This window comes from Triticum dicoccoides, chromosome 3A (assembly GCF_002162155.2).
Source record: "Triticum dicoccoides isolate Atlit2015 ecotype Zavitan chromosome 3A, WEW_v2.0, whole genome shotgun sequence".
NCBI classification, from domain to species: Eukaryota; Viridiplantae; Streptophyta; class Magnoliopsida; order Poales; family Poaceae; genus Triticum; species Triticum dicoccoides.
Window position 1 is genome coordinate 726,597,323 of NC_041384.1, and position 17,256 is coordinate 726,614,578.

Sequence of the window (17,256 nt, forward strand, 5' to 3'; positions counted from 1 at the left end):
TATGACAGAAGAAGACACGTTATGAAGCCTATGGAGCTTGAAGACTTAGATCTTTCATAGTTCTTAGATCTTTCGTAGTTTTTTTTGTGTTGAGTCATAGGAACCACCGTACTATTAAGTGGGGTCCAGGAGAACCAGTCAGAATGACTGAAGTGATGCCTAAATCAAAACCTATGTCTTCGAGCGAAGACAATGAGAGCGAATCTTGTCAAGAGCCGGACAAGTCAGCTTTGCTTGTAGCCCAAGTAAAGTTGCCATGAGAGTTCGAAATCTGACCGTTGAGACACGTGTCAGTTCCTTAGTGACCCAGGGTCATTTCGGACAAATCAGGTCGAGTTGCCAAGTGGCTATAAATAGCCCACCCCCACAACCATAAACGGTTGGCTGCTCAGATTTCAGTGCACGGCTTTTGTCGTTTGAGAGCAACCCACCTCGAAGCCTTTGAGAGAAAAATTCCTAGTGAGGAGAAAAGCCCTAACCACCCAGAGCCAGAGTAAATTGGGCATCACTTAAGTCTTCGTGTCTGAGTGATCTGAAGACTTATTACACTTGAGGACTGTGAATCCTCCAGACGGTTAGGCGTCGCATTCAGAGCATCCAAGAGACATTGTGGATTTCCAGTGAACGAAGTCTGTGAAGGTTTGGGAGTCTACCTTGAAGACTTACCAGAGTGATTGGGCGAGGACTAAGTGACCTTAGGTCAAGGAGAATACGGTGAGGACTTGGTGTCCTGAGCTGCGTGTTCGGGACTGGGTGTCCGAGACTGTGTGTCCTAAGGTTTAAATACCTAGCCGCTCCAACCAGACGTACAGTTGTCACAGCAACTGGAACTGGTCCAACATATCATTGTCTTCAATGAGTCACTGGTTTCATCTTCACTTCCTCTTCTTACTGTTACTCATTGTGAAGCCATTGCATACCTTATCTTTTGTCTTCACAACGTGAATGTATGATCTGTTTGGCTTCATAACTTCTTCCTACCTGATCCTTATTACACTGCAGTTGTTTGTCATTGTGCTTTCACTCTATTGAATACATGACCATGGCTGGCCTAGTGTAATCTAACTTCCGCTGCATAGCAATAGGCATAATCTTCGCTGTTTGTCTTCATAACTCTCATGTTTTGAAGACTTTCATAAAAATCGCCTATTCACCCCCCCTCTAGTCGATATAACGCACTTTCGAAACCCTTCTTCTTACATTCTTGCAAGTTGCATGCTTTACTTTCCGCTGCTCATATACTCATTGCATGCTTGCTTGATATGTATTGTGTTTGTTAAACTTGTTCTTAAACTCCACTTAAACTTAAGAATATTAAAAACTGCAACTTTTGGCACTTAGTGTCTAATCACCCCCTCTAGACACCTCTTCTCGATCCTTTCAATTGGTATCAGAGCATTGGTCTCCATTTCCTTGGTTTAAACACCATTGGAGGAAGATGGATGTGTCTACATTGGGGAGTCTTAGACATAGAGTGCCTATTCTTGATGGAGAGTATTTTCATGAGTGGAAAATGAAATGCTTGAGATTTTCAATGAATATCATTTGAACAAGTACATTACTAGCCCTTGTGCACCTCATGTTGATCCTTTGCACCCTACCCTAGATGAAGATATTGACATGATTCGCAATCTTAGAACTGTTAATCTTATCACTAGAGGCTTGCCTAGAAACTTGATTGGATGTTTGCCGACTCTTAAGTGTGCCTACACCATATGGAAATTTCTTGAGGAACTCTTTCCTAATTACTCCTTGAAAGATCTAGATGAAATCCTCCATAAGTCTATTGCTTTGATTAAGATGAGTTCCAATGATCCCAAATTTGGTGACTGCTTATTTGAGCTTACTGATCTTACGAGTGCCAAAGGAGATGTTGGAATCATTAGCAATATCATTTCCAGAGCTATTAGAATTCATAAAGATAACTATAGAAATGATCATTTATCTAATGAATTGCCCTCTCTAGGAATTGATCAATCACAAGATGATGTTGAACATGAATACTCAAATGAGGATGACAATGATGATGATGATGATGATGATGATGATAGTGACTATGATCTCGATGATGCTATGAGACACTTTGGTCTTATGGAAAATCTTCATGGCTACATGGCTGGTGGAAAGGAATGGGTCCTTGATAGTGGATGTACTAATCATATGACCGGAGATAAAGACATGTTCCGTGAGCTTGCTGAAAATGACGGCCCTCGAAAGTATGTCACTTTTGGTGATAATTCAAAGGGTAAGGTGGTTGGCCTTGGTAAGGTGGCCATCTCACATGATAGCTCCATACAAAATGTCATGCTCATTGAATCTCTTGGCTACAACTTACTTTCAGTATCTAGACTTGCTGATTTCGGTTTCAATGTCCTATTTACTGAAGTAGACTGCCAAGTGTTTCATAGAGATAATCATAAAATGGTCTTTACCGGTATACGTAGAGGAGATCTTTACATTGTTGATTTCACTAAAAAGGCTCAACCTAAAACTTGCTTAATTGCCAAATCTTCTAAAGGCTGGTTGTGGCATAGAAGACTAGGTCATGTTGGTATGCGAAATCTTGATAAGCTTATTAAAGGTGATCATATCCTTGGAATAAAAGATGTCATATTTGACAAGGATAGACTTTGTAGTGATTGTCAAGCAGGGAAACAAGTTGGACGAAGTCACCGCGCGAAGAACATCATGACCACAAGAAGACCACTCGAGCTACTTCACATGGATCTCTTTGGTCCAAATGCCTACAAGAGTCTCGGTGGTAACTCATTTGGTCTCGTCATAGTTGATGATTTTTCAAGATTTACATGGGTGTTCTTTCTTGATGACAAATCGCAGGTCCAAAAGATCTCCAAAAACTTCACTAGGAAGGCCCAAAATCAGTTTGACGTGAAGATCAAGAAGGTTCAGAGTGACAACGGAATGGAGTTCAAGAACGCAAATGTGGACACCTTTCTTGACGAAGAAGGGATTTCACACGAGTTCTCGGCTACGTACACACCTCAACAAAATGGAGTTGTTGAAAGGAAGAACCAGACTCTTATCGAGATGGCAAGAACGATGCTTGATGAGTACAAAACACCAAAGCACTTTTGGGTGGAAGCGGTTGAGATAGCTTGTCATGCAATAAATCGCTTGTATCTTCACAAGCTACTCGGCAAGACGGCATACGAGCTCCTCACCGGTAACAAACCCCAAGTTGGATACTTTTGAGTATTCGGCTCAAACTGCTACATTCTTGATAAGCATCGTCGTTCTAAATTTGCTCCTAAATCTCATGAAGGTTTCCTACTTGGTTATGGCTCAGACTCTCACACTTACTGTGTCTACAACAATTTCACCCGAAAGGTTGAAGAGACGGTAGATGTGAAGTTTGATGAATCTAACGGCTCGCATGTAGAGCAATTGCCAATTGATGTAGGAGATAAAGACCCTTCGGAAGCAACTCAAGACTTGTCCATTGGCAAGATTCGTCCAACGGAAGTGAAGGAGAGTACCTCGTCCGTCCAAGTGGAAGCTTCTACCTCACGACAAGGGGAACCAAGAGTTGATACGGAAGCATCCACAAGTGGGACACGCCAAGATGAAGAAAACGAGGGAGCACACCAAGATGAACATCAACAACCTCCTTCTCCACCACGACAAGAGAACGACAATGTCAACAATGAAGAAGGCCAAGAAGAAGAACAAGATGAAGAGGATGTTCCACCCCGACCCGAGCAAAAGCTTTCACGAGTTGAGCAAGAATTGCTAAGGATCATCCCGTCGAGCAAATCTACAATGATATCCAAACCGGGAGAATCACTCTCTCTAAAACTCGTTTAGCTAACTTTGGTGAACTTTACTCATTCATCTCTAGCATTGAACCTATGAAGGTTGAAGAAGCATTGGAGGATCCGGACTGGATAAACGCTATGCATGAAGAGCTACACAACTTTGAGAGAAATCAAGTGTGGTCATTGGTTGAGAAACCCGACAACAACCACAACATCATTGGTACCAAATGGGTGTTTCGCAACAAGAAAGATGAAGATGGACAAGTGGTTCGCAACAAAGCACGTCTTGTCGCCCAAGGCTACGCACAAGTTGAAGGTATGGACTATGGTGAGACATATGCTCCCGTTGCTAGACTTGAGTCCATTCGCATCTTACTTGCTTATGCTAATCACCATAATATCACCTTGTACCAAATGGACATTAAGAGTGCTTTTCTAAATGGCAAAATCGAAGAGGAATTTTATGTTAAGCAACCTCCCGGCTTCGTCAATCCTAAGAAACCTAATCATGTTTACAAACTTCACAAAGCCCTTTATGGTCTTAAACAAGCTCCTAGAGCATGGTATAAATGCTTGACCAAGTTCCTTATTAAAAAAGGCTTTGAAATTGGTAAAATTGATTCTACCCTTTTTACTAAAAGGGTTAATGGAGAACTATTTGTGTGCCAAATTTATGTTGATGATATCATATTTGGTTCAACTAACCCTCATTTTAGTGAGAAGTTTGGAAAGCTGATGTCGGAGAAATTTGAGATGTCTATGATGAGTGAACTCAAATTCTTTCTCGGTTTGCAAATCAAGCAAACCAAGGAAGGTACCTTTGTCTCTCAAACGAATTACACCAGTGACTTATTCAAGAAATTCAATATGCAAGAATGCAAAGGTATGACTACACCCATGCCTACTAGTGGACATCTTGATTTGACAAAAGATGGTGAACCGGTTGATCAAAAGGTTTATCGCTCTATGATTGGTTCATTGTTATATCTATGTGCCTCTCGTCCCGATATTATGCTAAGTGTGTGCAGGTGTGCACGATATCAAGCTGCTCCTAAAGAATGTCATCATAAGGCTGTGAAAAGGATAGTGAGATATCTAATCCATACACCAAATTTTGGCATTTGGTATCCTAAGAGGTCCTCTTTTGATCTTGTTGGCTACTCCGATTCGGACTATGCCGGAGACAAGGTTGATAGAAAGTCCACTTCGGGTACTTGTCAATTCCTTGGTAGATCTCTTGTGTCTTGGTCTTCCAAGAAACAAAACTCGGTATCCTTATCCACCGCCAAAGCGGAATACATTGCCGCTGGTTCATGTTGCGCTCAATTACTTTGGATGACTCAAACTCTTAAAGATTATGGGATATATGTGAAACATGTTCCATTGCTATGTGAAAATGAAAGTGCTATTAAGATTTCTCACAATGCCGTGCAACATTCTCGAACTAAGCATATTGAAGTTCGTCATCACTTCATTCGCGATCATGTTGCAAAAGGGGACATTAACCTTAAGCATGTTCGCACCGATAAGCAATTGGCAGATATATTCACTAAACCACTTGATGAGAAAGTGTTTTGCAGGTTGAGAGGTGAATTGATGCTTCAAACTTGGAGTAGGAACTCCATTTGATACATGCGGGGCATGAGCCTATGACTAATCCTCGATATTTCTCTTATGATGCTATTCATATGTCTTGGATATATTTGTACCTTGCATGTTATCTAACCCGTGTAGGTACTTGGTTGAATCTAAATATATGAGATTGCAACTCACTCACATCTTGAGCAATCTCTACATCACCAAGTCTCTACACAATGGTGGTTGAAGACAAGGAAGCACGAAACCATTCAAACATATCCTTTGGCAAATTCTATGTTGAGTCTCATGATTGTCATTTTGGATACACAAGTGCTCTTCCTTGCAAAGCTAACCCATGTAGGTAGATGAACTCAAACTCCAAGTGATGCTCCCACCCCTTGATGAACTACATCAACCTTGAGCAACCCGCACAAGTTCAACCAGATGAGCAAGATCAACACCACCACCCAAGGTATGTTATTCCATCTTAGAGAAGATTTACTCCAAGTCATGAGCCAAAGCAACTCGACAAGATGTGAATACATCAAGATGCTTAAACAAAAATGGTAACCCCATTTTGAGCTTAAATAATGAGTATGACCTATGATCAAGTGCTCTCACTTGACTCCTAAGTTAATATACTCTAACATAGGTGACTTTGTCACTGACCATTTCTAGATGAAGTTCTCTAGTGTTTCTCCGTGCTTTTGCATTTGCATATTTGTTTCCCCTTTCAAAAAAAACTTCATCTAGAACTTTTAGTTTCTTTTCTTTCCTTTTTGTTCTGCATTTTCTGCATCCAATTCATTGCAAATCTTTCAGTTAATTCCTTGCATATCCTTGTGAGATCTTACTTGTCTAGTGAGCTGAGGTGACAAGTGGTTTCACTCTGATGAACTTGGTCACACCGGTTTGTTCTCTTCGGCCCAACCGAAATCCTTCGGTGCAACCGAAGCACACAACTCGGAGTCACCGATTTCATCACAGGAAAGCCAACTTGCCACTTTATTCCTGATTTCTGTTTGCTCCAGCTCCACTCAATGATTCTTGTCCTCTGCCAGCATCATATTAGACATGCTGCTTTGCTCTGTGACTCAAGGACCAACCCATTTGTATCACATGTCCAGAAGAGCCCTTCTTGGAAATTGATGTCAAAGGGGGAGAGAGAGATCACATCAAAGCTTAATCATTCCTATAGGGGGAGAAAGAGAGAGTACTCAGGGGGAGAGAGTTTCTCAACTAGGAGAAATTAATATCATCAAAGACCCCAGATGCTTGGTGTTCAAGAGGAGAGATGTCAAATGTCTTTAAGAGGGGAAAGACATGTTTGGTTGCTTGCTTTAGCTCAAGCTCTATTGTTTCTTTTTTGTTTCTCTGATTTTATGTTCCCTATCTTCTCCCAATATCCCATGCAGATTCAGGGGGAGCAAGACATCTAAGGGAAGGAAATGTCTGATTTTATTGCATATCTTTACCTTTGGGGGCATGTCTATATCCAATGTGGTACTTAGTACTCACTCTACATGTCATCCCAATCTTGGTTCTCTTGTGGTTTCTCTTGTTTTCTCTGGTCAGTAGGTGTATCTGTGTTAGTTAACCTTGTTTGCGCAGGTGCATCCCATCCAAAGCCAACTCAAGACCACAAGGTAAGTATATGCATCACAGTCATGTGAATGAGAAGTTCTTGTTGATGTACATACTGTTTGCAAGAAGGACTCATGAGCATGAAGGTACATTTCTCGCATTCACATCATTTGCTCTGATGCATATAGCCAACATACATGTAACACATTGCTTACTCTATCATGTTTACGCATTCAAATGCTCCTATATTCAATATTCACATGATTGCATACATGTAGGGGGAGCCTATGCATGTTACATGTCTTTCCAAAGCTTTACTTGCTATTCTCTATATCTTTATCTAAAGCTTTGATGTATGTTGTCATCAATTACCAAAAAGGGGGAGATTGAAAGCACAAGTGATCCCTGGGTGGTTTTGGTAATTAATGTCAACATATCTCTTATTGGACTAACACTTTTACCTAGTATGTTCCAGATAAGTTCAACAATGGAGTGACATGGACTAGAGGATGTGGAACCCCTTCAAGATGCTAAGGACAAAGGATTGGCTCAAGCTTCAAGATCAAGACTGTACATTTTCTATTTTAGTGATCCAAGATCACATTGAGTCTATAGGAAAAGCCAATACTATCAAGAGGGGATGAGGTGTTGCTTAATGGCTTGCTTGCTCAAAGTGCTTAGTGATATGCTCCAAAACCCTCAACTACCTTCCCACATCCACATATGACCTAAACCAAAAGTCAAAGTCAGCCCCACCGATTCTTTCTATCCGGAGCAACCGAGTTCAGTTAACACAGCCACTGCCAAAAACCCTAATCAGTTCGGTCTCACCGATGGGATCTCGGTCTCACCGAGATGGGCTTGCAAACTCTCTATTACCTGTTGCAATATTTTTGGTCCCACCGAGATATGCAATCGGCCCCACCGAGTTTGCTTGGCCAACTCTCTATTTTGCTTATTACCCAAATCGGTCCCATCGAGTTTGAGTAATCGGTCAAACCGAGTTTTGGTTTTACCCTAACCCTAGCACCGAGTTGAACTAGTCGGTCCCACCGAAAACCCTAATGGTCACTAGGTTTACTAAATCGGTGCGACCGAGTTTTTCCCTTCGGTCTCACCGAGATTGGTAAATTGAGTGTAACAGTTAGATTTTGTGTGGAGGCTATATATAACCCTCCACCCACTCTTCATTCGTGGAGAGAGCCATCAAAACATACCTACACTTCCAATACACAATTTCTGAGAGAGAACCACCTACACTTGTGTTGAGGTCAAGATATTCCATTCCAACCATATGAATCTTGATCTCTAGCCTTCCCAAGTTGCTTTCCACTCAAATCTTCTTTCCACCAAATCAAATCCTGTGAGAGAGAGTTGATTGTTGGGGAGACTATCATTTGAAGCACAAGAGCAAGGAGTTCATCATCAACACACCATTTGTTACTTCTTGGAGAGTGGTGTCTCCTAGATTGGCTAGGTGTCACTTGGGAGCCTCCAACAAGATTGTGGAGTTGAACCAAGGAGTTTGTAAGGGCAAGGAGATCGCCTACTTCGTGAAGATCTACCGCTAGTGAGGCAAGTCCTTCGTGGGAGACGACCGTGATGGAATAGACAAGGTTGCTTCTTCGTGGACCCTTCGTGGGTGGAGCCCTCTGTGGACTCGCGCAACCGTTACCCTCCGTGGGTTGAAGTCTCCATCAACATGGATGTACGATAGCACCACCTATCGGAACCACGACAAAAACATCCGTGTCTCCAATTGCGTTGAATACTCCAAAACCTTCTTCTTACATTCTTGCAAGTTGCATGCTTTACGTTCCGCTGCTCATATACTCATTGCATGCTTGCTTGATATGTATTGTGTTTGTTAAACTTGTTATTAAACTCCACTTAAACTTAAGAATATTAAAAACTGCAACTTTTGGCACTTAGTGTCTAATCACCCCCCTAGACACCTCTTCTCGATCCTTTCAATTACGAGGCTAACATGTGCAGTGATGCTTCATAACCAAACAACTATGAAAGTAAGTATGGTCATACAGGGCAAGAGGTACTCACAAGAGCAATGCAGTGTGCAGTATAGTTGCGAGATTCTGTGGTCCCTTGAGAACGAATGTTTTTACGCTAACAGTTTTCATACAAGTGAGACATTAAGGCAAATGCAGAAATGTAGTTCAAATTGTGATGTGATATCATAGACAGTACCTTACGCTGCAGCCGAGACCAATGTGTAACAAGATTATTCCAGTCATCGTCGGATAAATGTAGCACCGGAGACTTTACAGAAATTTCGTTCAGAGGCTTGCCATCGAAGTGCGCTTGCCTCAGGTAGGAACGGTACTTCATCAACGAGTGCTTGAAAAGCGCAACCAACCCTTGCTCGTCATCACAATCTAGTTTGCTCCTCGCCTATTTAAAAGAATGAAATCTTGTGTCTTCTGTCAGCAGAAACATATGCAGTAATGACCATGAATAACATTAATACATTACTTACGCGTAAGTTGCGGAGGAAGACTGGAAATTGTTTTGTGTCTGCGGTATAATCTTTCCATGAAGGAAAGATGCGCACAAAGTTCCTGACAACAACATAAGCTTCGTCTTCTAAACCGGGAAGAAATGGAACAGGGGTCCTATTTGCTGCAATTGGGGCTCTCTCTGGTTCGAAAAGGGATTTGGCAACTGGATTTGGTGTACTCTTTGCTGGAATGGGGGTTTTGCGTCGTACAGCTGGTGCTATGTCAACTGGCATAATCATACTGTTTGCTGCAGTTGGGGTCTGCTGAGTTGGGGCCTTAGAAATGACCAGTGTAGTAGGGCTTGAGTCTGCTAGAGTTGGGGTATTTTGTGGGTCAGGTGATATTGCAACTACACCTAATGGGCTATTTGATTTAGCAGGTGCCACTACCTTTTCCAAATACTTTGCTTGTGCTCCTCCATGATCAGCAATCGCCCTCTTCCTTTTGAACGTCTGATACACAAGAACAACATTTGAATGGATAAATATGGTATGATGACAGATGGAATATGTACTGAAAATGGATAGGCAGGGCGTATTCACATACACGATGTGTAAACTAAGCTAATGGCAGTTCAACAAAGTAGAAGCAATGCAAAGCATCAGTTGCAAGATATGTGCGAGTAATGTAACCTTGGAAAGTTAGAGCAAGTACCTTGATGGGTGAATAAGATAGGGCATCTTCCTCTGACTCCTCCACTAGGGAGCTACATTGACTTAGGTCTCCCTCTAGCTCAGAATCACTGTTAGGATCATATTCCGAGCATGAATCTGTAGGTGGAGAGCGTTTGCATTACATTGCATCCAGACTTGATTTCAGTCCCTTAATGCCAAGTTTGACAGCCATGGCATTGCTCTACTTTATTCTTTTCATGCGTGCAAGCTCATTATCATTATGATGCTGTTCAGAATCTGAGATTCATGAAAACATAAAAAGTAGTCAGATTATCTATGGAATGCATTGCGGATTCAACTTGGAGAGTGTCTCCCTATAAACCCCTACATATGCAAAGTTCACCTCCCCAACCGTGCTGACCAGACCACACACAGAAATACAAACCCCTTATGTCTCTATAACAGGCAGGCACACATTTCAGAACTGAAGTAGGAACATTAGTATCATATGAAATTCGTATTTGAACAAATAAACTAAGCAATTATGAGTGGCGTAATGTTTAGCTTCAAGGGTGGAGTGTTGGTAGTGCGACACATAGCAAGTAGGCAGATTGTATTCCATGTAAAAGATCAAAACCTATGCAAAAGCTGGAAATAACACTTTCTTTCTATACAATGCAGTGTTCGTTACCCACACATGATGGAAGAGATCACATAGAGAAATACTATTCACTCATGTCTACGGTTCCAGTATTCAGAAATAGGGTGGTCCACCCTAAAAGAATATTGACAACAAATATGACAAGGCAAGCATAGATGTAGTGAATCAATCATTTACTTGTGAGCTTACTAGGACAAGTATGCAGAATTGTAATTGCAGTAAGAGATCGTCCAAAATCTGAATGAAGAAGTTTGTCTAGCACTTATTGTTTGCAACTAATCGACGTGAATAATTGGATATTATATCGAATGAGTAAGAAAGACAAGTATAATTGTCAACAAACCTGGCCTGCAGTAGTAATCTGAGTTAATGTCACTACGACCAACAATCCAAAATGACTAGTTTATGTTCCGAGGGCTGTAATTTTGAAAACCCTGTGAACTTTAGAGGTACTAAAGATTACCGAAATACATGTGAACCAGTAAGTGTAGGTAGCACTGAGCACACAACAAACCCTAATGACAGTCCTGCCTAATGAGTAATGAATCAATTAGAAAATGGGTGATGAGGAGTGGCTGCTGAGTGTTGAGGATGTATCTCAGGATAAATTGGGTTGGCTTGGTGGGTGCTGCATGCATGAGCCCTGAATGGACTGGGAAGGTAGGCACGGCGGCACGCCCGGGCAGCGGTGACGCTATTGGGCGAGCGGCTCCTGGCCTCCTGTTAGTCCGGCGTCTCCTCCTAGAGTCATGTTGCCCGAGGACGGCAAGTCGCTGGCGAGGCAGGCGGCTGGGGGCGAGTAGAGATCGGAAGCGCGCAATAGAACAGAGGGGAATCGAGGCCTGGGATGACCCAAAATCCCAGGATGGGCCGGCCCACCATGGGCACCCTGTAGAGATACACACCCGAGCGGCGAACATGCATTTTCGAAACTAATTTAAGAACATTTAGCTGATCAATTAAGCAACTCTGTTTTAATAATATCAGATTCGTATTTGAACAACTAAGCTTGTTTAGCTTGATGGGTGGAGCATGTTATTATGACATGAAGCACGTATTCTGATCGTATAGTGATCATAAAAGGGGGAAACTCTAAGCATATTTTTTTAGCAAAAGATGGTTCCCCTCCGATTTCTATTAAAGAAACCACCACAGAACCAACATGATCAATTAAACCCTAAGCATGATCAATTAAACCGTATTATGGCTGTGCCATGGCAGATTTGAAGCTGCAAACCGGAGAAATGATATTTAGCATCCATTGTTTGCTTCGAACTAAGAACTAAATTCTAAGAGCTAAAAAGAAAGTAGAGTAACCAAGTTAAGATCTATTTTCTGGTTGAGATCAAAAAGTTGAGGAGATATGAAGTACCACCTCTCTTGCGGCGCCGTGTAGGCATCGGGGGTGCGACGGCTGTCGGTGGCATTGAAGCAGATCTGCAACGGTAGACAGGTGCATCGGGGGATAAGTTCCGTTGCGGTGGAACAGGTCGTGTGAGCGACCCCGACAAAGAGGACGACAACGCCGATGAAGCGAGAGGACGCGATGCAAGGCTATTGGTCCATCGCCGTGGATGAGAAACGTCCATCTCTAGCAGTGGACGACGCGGTCTTGGTAGGCGCTCCGGCATGGTGGAGGACGGCCGCGATGGATGTGGTGGAGAACGGCGGCGATGGATGGGGTGGCGGACGGAGGCTGGTGTGGGGATGGGGTGTTCTAGCGTAGACGGTGTATGAATGGGAAAATGGAGGGAGAGGTATGTGGAACGATGTTTTTGGGACGGGCCTGTCTGAAATATGGGAAAGTTACGAACTTAGCCCCCGTTTAAAATTTGGACTTCTCGTCGGTTGGGGATACGACGGTAATCTCGCATCTCGCCAATATTTGCCCACAGCGATTTCGGGCGAGGAGAGGGTGGTTGGCGCCCATGGTTGGCGCCCACGATGTATGAACGGGGCTGACATGTAGGGCGGTCGTGTCACGTCTGAGTGAAGTTACAAACCTGCCCCTATTGAAAATATTTGCCTACATCGATTTCGGCCGAGTCGAGTTTGTTTTCCGCCCACCGTGTATGAATGGGGAATGGAGGGAGAAACAGAGGTCTTTCAGACGAGCTTGAATCAAATGAGTTTTGCCGCCCATGTTTGACGCCCACTGTGTCGAAATGGGCTCAGAGGCGGTCGTGTCACGTCTAATTGAAGTTACTAATCTACCCCTATTTAGAGCAGTGGAATCGGGCCGATGGATTGTCCGTGTAATGGGTAGATAGTAATTTCCATCTCCCAAACACTTGGCTTCGGGCAGCCGACGTGGGAGTGGACATTTTGCTGCTTCTTTCGAATTTTGGGACAATAAGCATGCACGTTTACCCTGGCAACTAAATTCGAATCCATTTTGTATTCCTATATGAATCTTTATAAATCATTCTATGTGTTTTTATATATCTTCAAAAGGATGACAAAGATGTATTCCACTGTCATATATGAATATGGTTTACAAATGCCGATACTCAAATTCAGAAACTAGAATCCAGTTTAAGGTGAATTCGAATATTTGGAACACTTCATGTCCAACTCAAATGTCACACGCAGCATAATGTGTACTCCCATTTAGATATGTACACAAGCAATGTATCAAGATTCAAATACCGAGTCAATCAACCAAGAATGTACAAAACTAGCAGACATATAAACACTTACAGAGTATATGCATCAATAATATCAACTAACATACATAAGCGAGGCCGCTGTACTTTTTTTGGCTACAACAACATCCTTTTTTTAGCTAGCATCTTGGCCCTTTCCGATGCGTGCCACTTATGGTCCATCTATACTACTACTATTGCTGAATGCACATTCAGCCCGATTGGCATATTTGTAGATTTGGCACAACAATCCAAATGAAATATCTCTGAGTCCTATCAATTAATACAGACTTGTGCTCAAATAAAATTACAAACCAAAAAACAAAAAAACAATTATTACATGATCTCTAAAACAAATGGTTTGATTGATTACATGAACAGACAACACAAAGGTTATTCAACTGTGGAAATAACATTTTACCTATGATTTACCAAGTAGGAATTTAATTTCCTTTTTTCCTTCAGGACCTTAACAATCTGGTCAGTCTCAGCTTGCTTCATTTTGAAATCCACCAAATATTTAATGGTTGTCTTGAGTACTGCTTGTGATTGTGCTGTTTGCTTCCTTAACATGTCAACTTCATCTCTAAGTGCAGAAGCAGAATCTCTTTCTACCACTAGTTTATCCTCTAGAGCATCAGCAGCTGGCAATTCATAATGCATGATTCGGCCGGTGCAACTGCTGTGGGATGATGCAACGTCCATGGGGACCTCGCTCTTTGATTTTGGGCTAACCTGTTTTGCCATTAAAGTTCCGATTGGATTCAGAAAAGTTGAAGTTAGCAAAATATCTCAACTTGGAGTTATAATAACAAAACAGTTAAACAAACAAGGAATTAAAGAGTTTCAATTGGATGCTGAAAAGTAGTTATTAACATCATTGTAACCCGCTGTTGCAGCAGCAAAGCAGTTAAACAAACAAGTAGATATTTAAGTTAAGGCAAACAGGTAATTCTTAACAGTAAGTATCAAACACATAGATATGCGCAGTTTACAATATGATTAACAGGCTGTGCCACTATGTAATCAGTAGCAAACTAAATTAAGCCAAGCAACGTAATTGAACAATTTTGCAATAAGTGGCTAACTAAAATTCCAAGAAGCAGGTAACTGAACTTACGCTAGTTCTTTGTATAGGCACACTGCAACTTCTTTTTCACTTACAAGGTTGTACAAAGGAGTCCATGGCATCAATTGCTTGGATACGCAGTCCCAATACTTCTTTCTTCCCACACTGCATGGGTAAGTTGAATGGTAATATGGTAAGATGGTGCGTCCTTGATATGTTATATGAGGACGTGTAGTCAGACTAGTTGTAGCCAAACACATCACACTCGCTTTTACTGTATATTTCATGCGATTACTTTTGGCATATCGAGATCTAAGCAATCTACAATAGGATGAAAAGACTGACATCCTTCACATTATTGGCGAACTCAGTTCATAGAAACAAGCAATTCAACCATTCTGTGGGTAAATCAAAAGCGCCACTGGAATATTTTTCACTATCCAATCATACACGCAAAAAGGGGCGACGCCACCATAGGGGCTGGTATGGGCGGCCGCCTCAGGTGGCTGGAAAGTGTGCACCTAGTTTGAGTCGTCCAGGTTGGCCCATGCTAGTTTTGTTCGTCCCAACGAATGAGCAGGCAATGTAAAAAATGAAGAAAAATGTTTCAATTTGGATGGGCCAATAACATAAGTGCAAGGCAGGCCCTATAGCAGGCTCGCGGCCCAAACGAGCGCCTCCCATATCGATCGACAGCAGGAAAAATCCCAATTCATTCGCTCCAGCCTCCAGTCTGGTTCGCTCCTAACCTAGCCACCGCTGGACAGACTGACACATCACTTCCTCGCGCCCTCATTGGAGGCCGGTCGCCGGGCTTCAAGCGAACGGAAGGACAAGAAGATGAAGATCCAACCCTGGGTGTAGCCTGCATGGGAGGCATCGGCGGCAGCACATGCATGGCATCGAGCTTGCGCAAATGGATAGTCGCAGCTTGCAAGCGTAGTATGTGCAACGAGCAGGTACATCACATCCCTGATTATATCTAATTCAACTCTTCAATTTCTGGCCAATAGTTAAACGGTGTTGTAAAACTGCTTGTATGTAGGGAATGTATGATAAAATGAAACTAATTTCTACTTATTTTATAACTCCCCCAATCAATACTGAACTGACAGAATCTGATGTATCTAATCAAGTTTCTGGTGCAAACATACAAGCTCATGTTGTTCTTGAGCCTGAAGTGTCTAATGAATAGACTACTAATGAAGGATCTGATGCAAACATTTTACATGCTCCTGGTGATGAACATATAGTGTCTAATGAGGGATCTAATGCAAGCATTTTGCAAGCTAATTGAAGGATTTAGTGTCTAATGATGATCTACTATGTTGAGAGAGACAGAGATTTGCAGGCATTGATGACAAGCAAATTATAGTGCATTTTCATAGCTTGAGGAAACGCCGAGGCCATCTACCAGAAAGTCCCCGTATCATGACAACATAGCATAAATACTTTTCTAATCTGTTGTTTAAAACTATTGGCATACTTGTGCAGGATAGATATATTGATATGCAGTTTGCGCACTGGTTATACGTGCAATTACACTTCGATATTTTCAGCCAGAGAATGAATAATTCAAGCAGGTACAAACCATGTTTGTAGTCCTTGTACACCATGTTGCATTTTGTGTTTTTTGGTGCTTGCGTCATTTAGTGTTTATAATCTGAACTACTTTGGATCATTAGCTGGTTTTCAAAGTGCATGTAGCTTCACATTTCTCAAGTTATGTTGATTTCCGAAGTGCAAGTGCCTTCCTATTTTTTAAGTTAAATGTTCGCCCCTGGTAACTTGAATTCGTGGATCAGCCACTGCACACAGATCATACACGAATGCCAGTACGAATTAAATGAAATGCAGGGACTTACGCTAGCTCGTTGTATAGGCTCACTGCAGCTCTGCTTGCGCTTGGGATGTTCCATGTACAAGTCCATGTTACCATTTGCTTGGATGTGCAGGCCTTGTGCTCCTTGCATCCCCCTCTGCATTTTTGACCCGGCGAATGATTGATCAAATAAGAGGAATCGACCTTGATGTTGTACCGGAGGACAGATACTTACAAGGTTATACGGGTGTGCAGGATGTGTACCAGATCCCGTAGCACCGTCATGCTTCGCTAAAAAATGGATTTGCTTGTTTCAGATGATATCTCCAGAAGAAATAAGAGTTAAAGTGCATAGGCGTGTAAGCTAAGAGAGAAGTGAAAGGATATCCAAACATCGTCGGAACAGTGCACAAGGGAGTGATGTGTGGATACCTAGTTTGGACCGACGTTTGGGCATGCTCGCCTAGATAGAGTGCGGGTCACTTCAGAGCCGTTGAGGGTGATGCGCTGGCGTTGGCTAGCCGCGCACGGATGCAGATCTTGAGTGGCAGCGGAGCGCTATGATGCGGGGGACGATACCGTTGGTGAAGCCCCAACGGCCTCGGGGGGCGGAGGTGCGACGATGTGCTCAGTGAAGTAGCCCCGGTGAGCTGGGAGACGGTGTCAGTGAAGCGCACCTGATGCGGTGGAATTCGTTGTCTATGAGGCACGTCGGTTGCGGCGGCCGACGCTGTCGGTGGACCACCCGGTGTGGTGGACGAGGGCGTAGATGAGGTAGCTCCGGTGCGGTGGTGAAGCACGACCGTCGTCTTCGTCGTCGTCGTCCGACACAGAGGTGGGGAATGGTGGGGAAAGAGACGAGACGAGGGGCGATTCGAGGGTTGGCGGCGAATTAGGGATTTGAGCAAAATCTGGGCGCGGAAGGGGACGGTGGAGAAGAGAGATTTTGCAGGGCTGAAATTGGGGCCGCCAGATATTTCAATCTGAAACA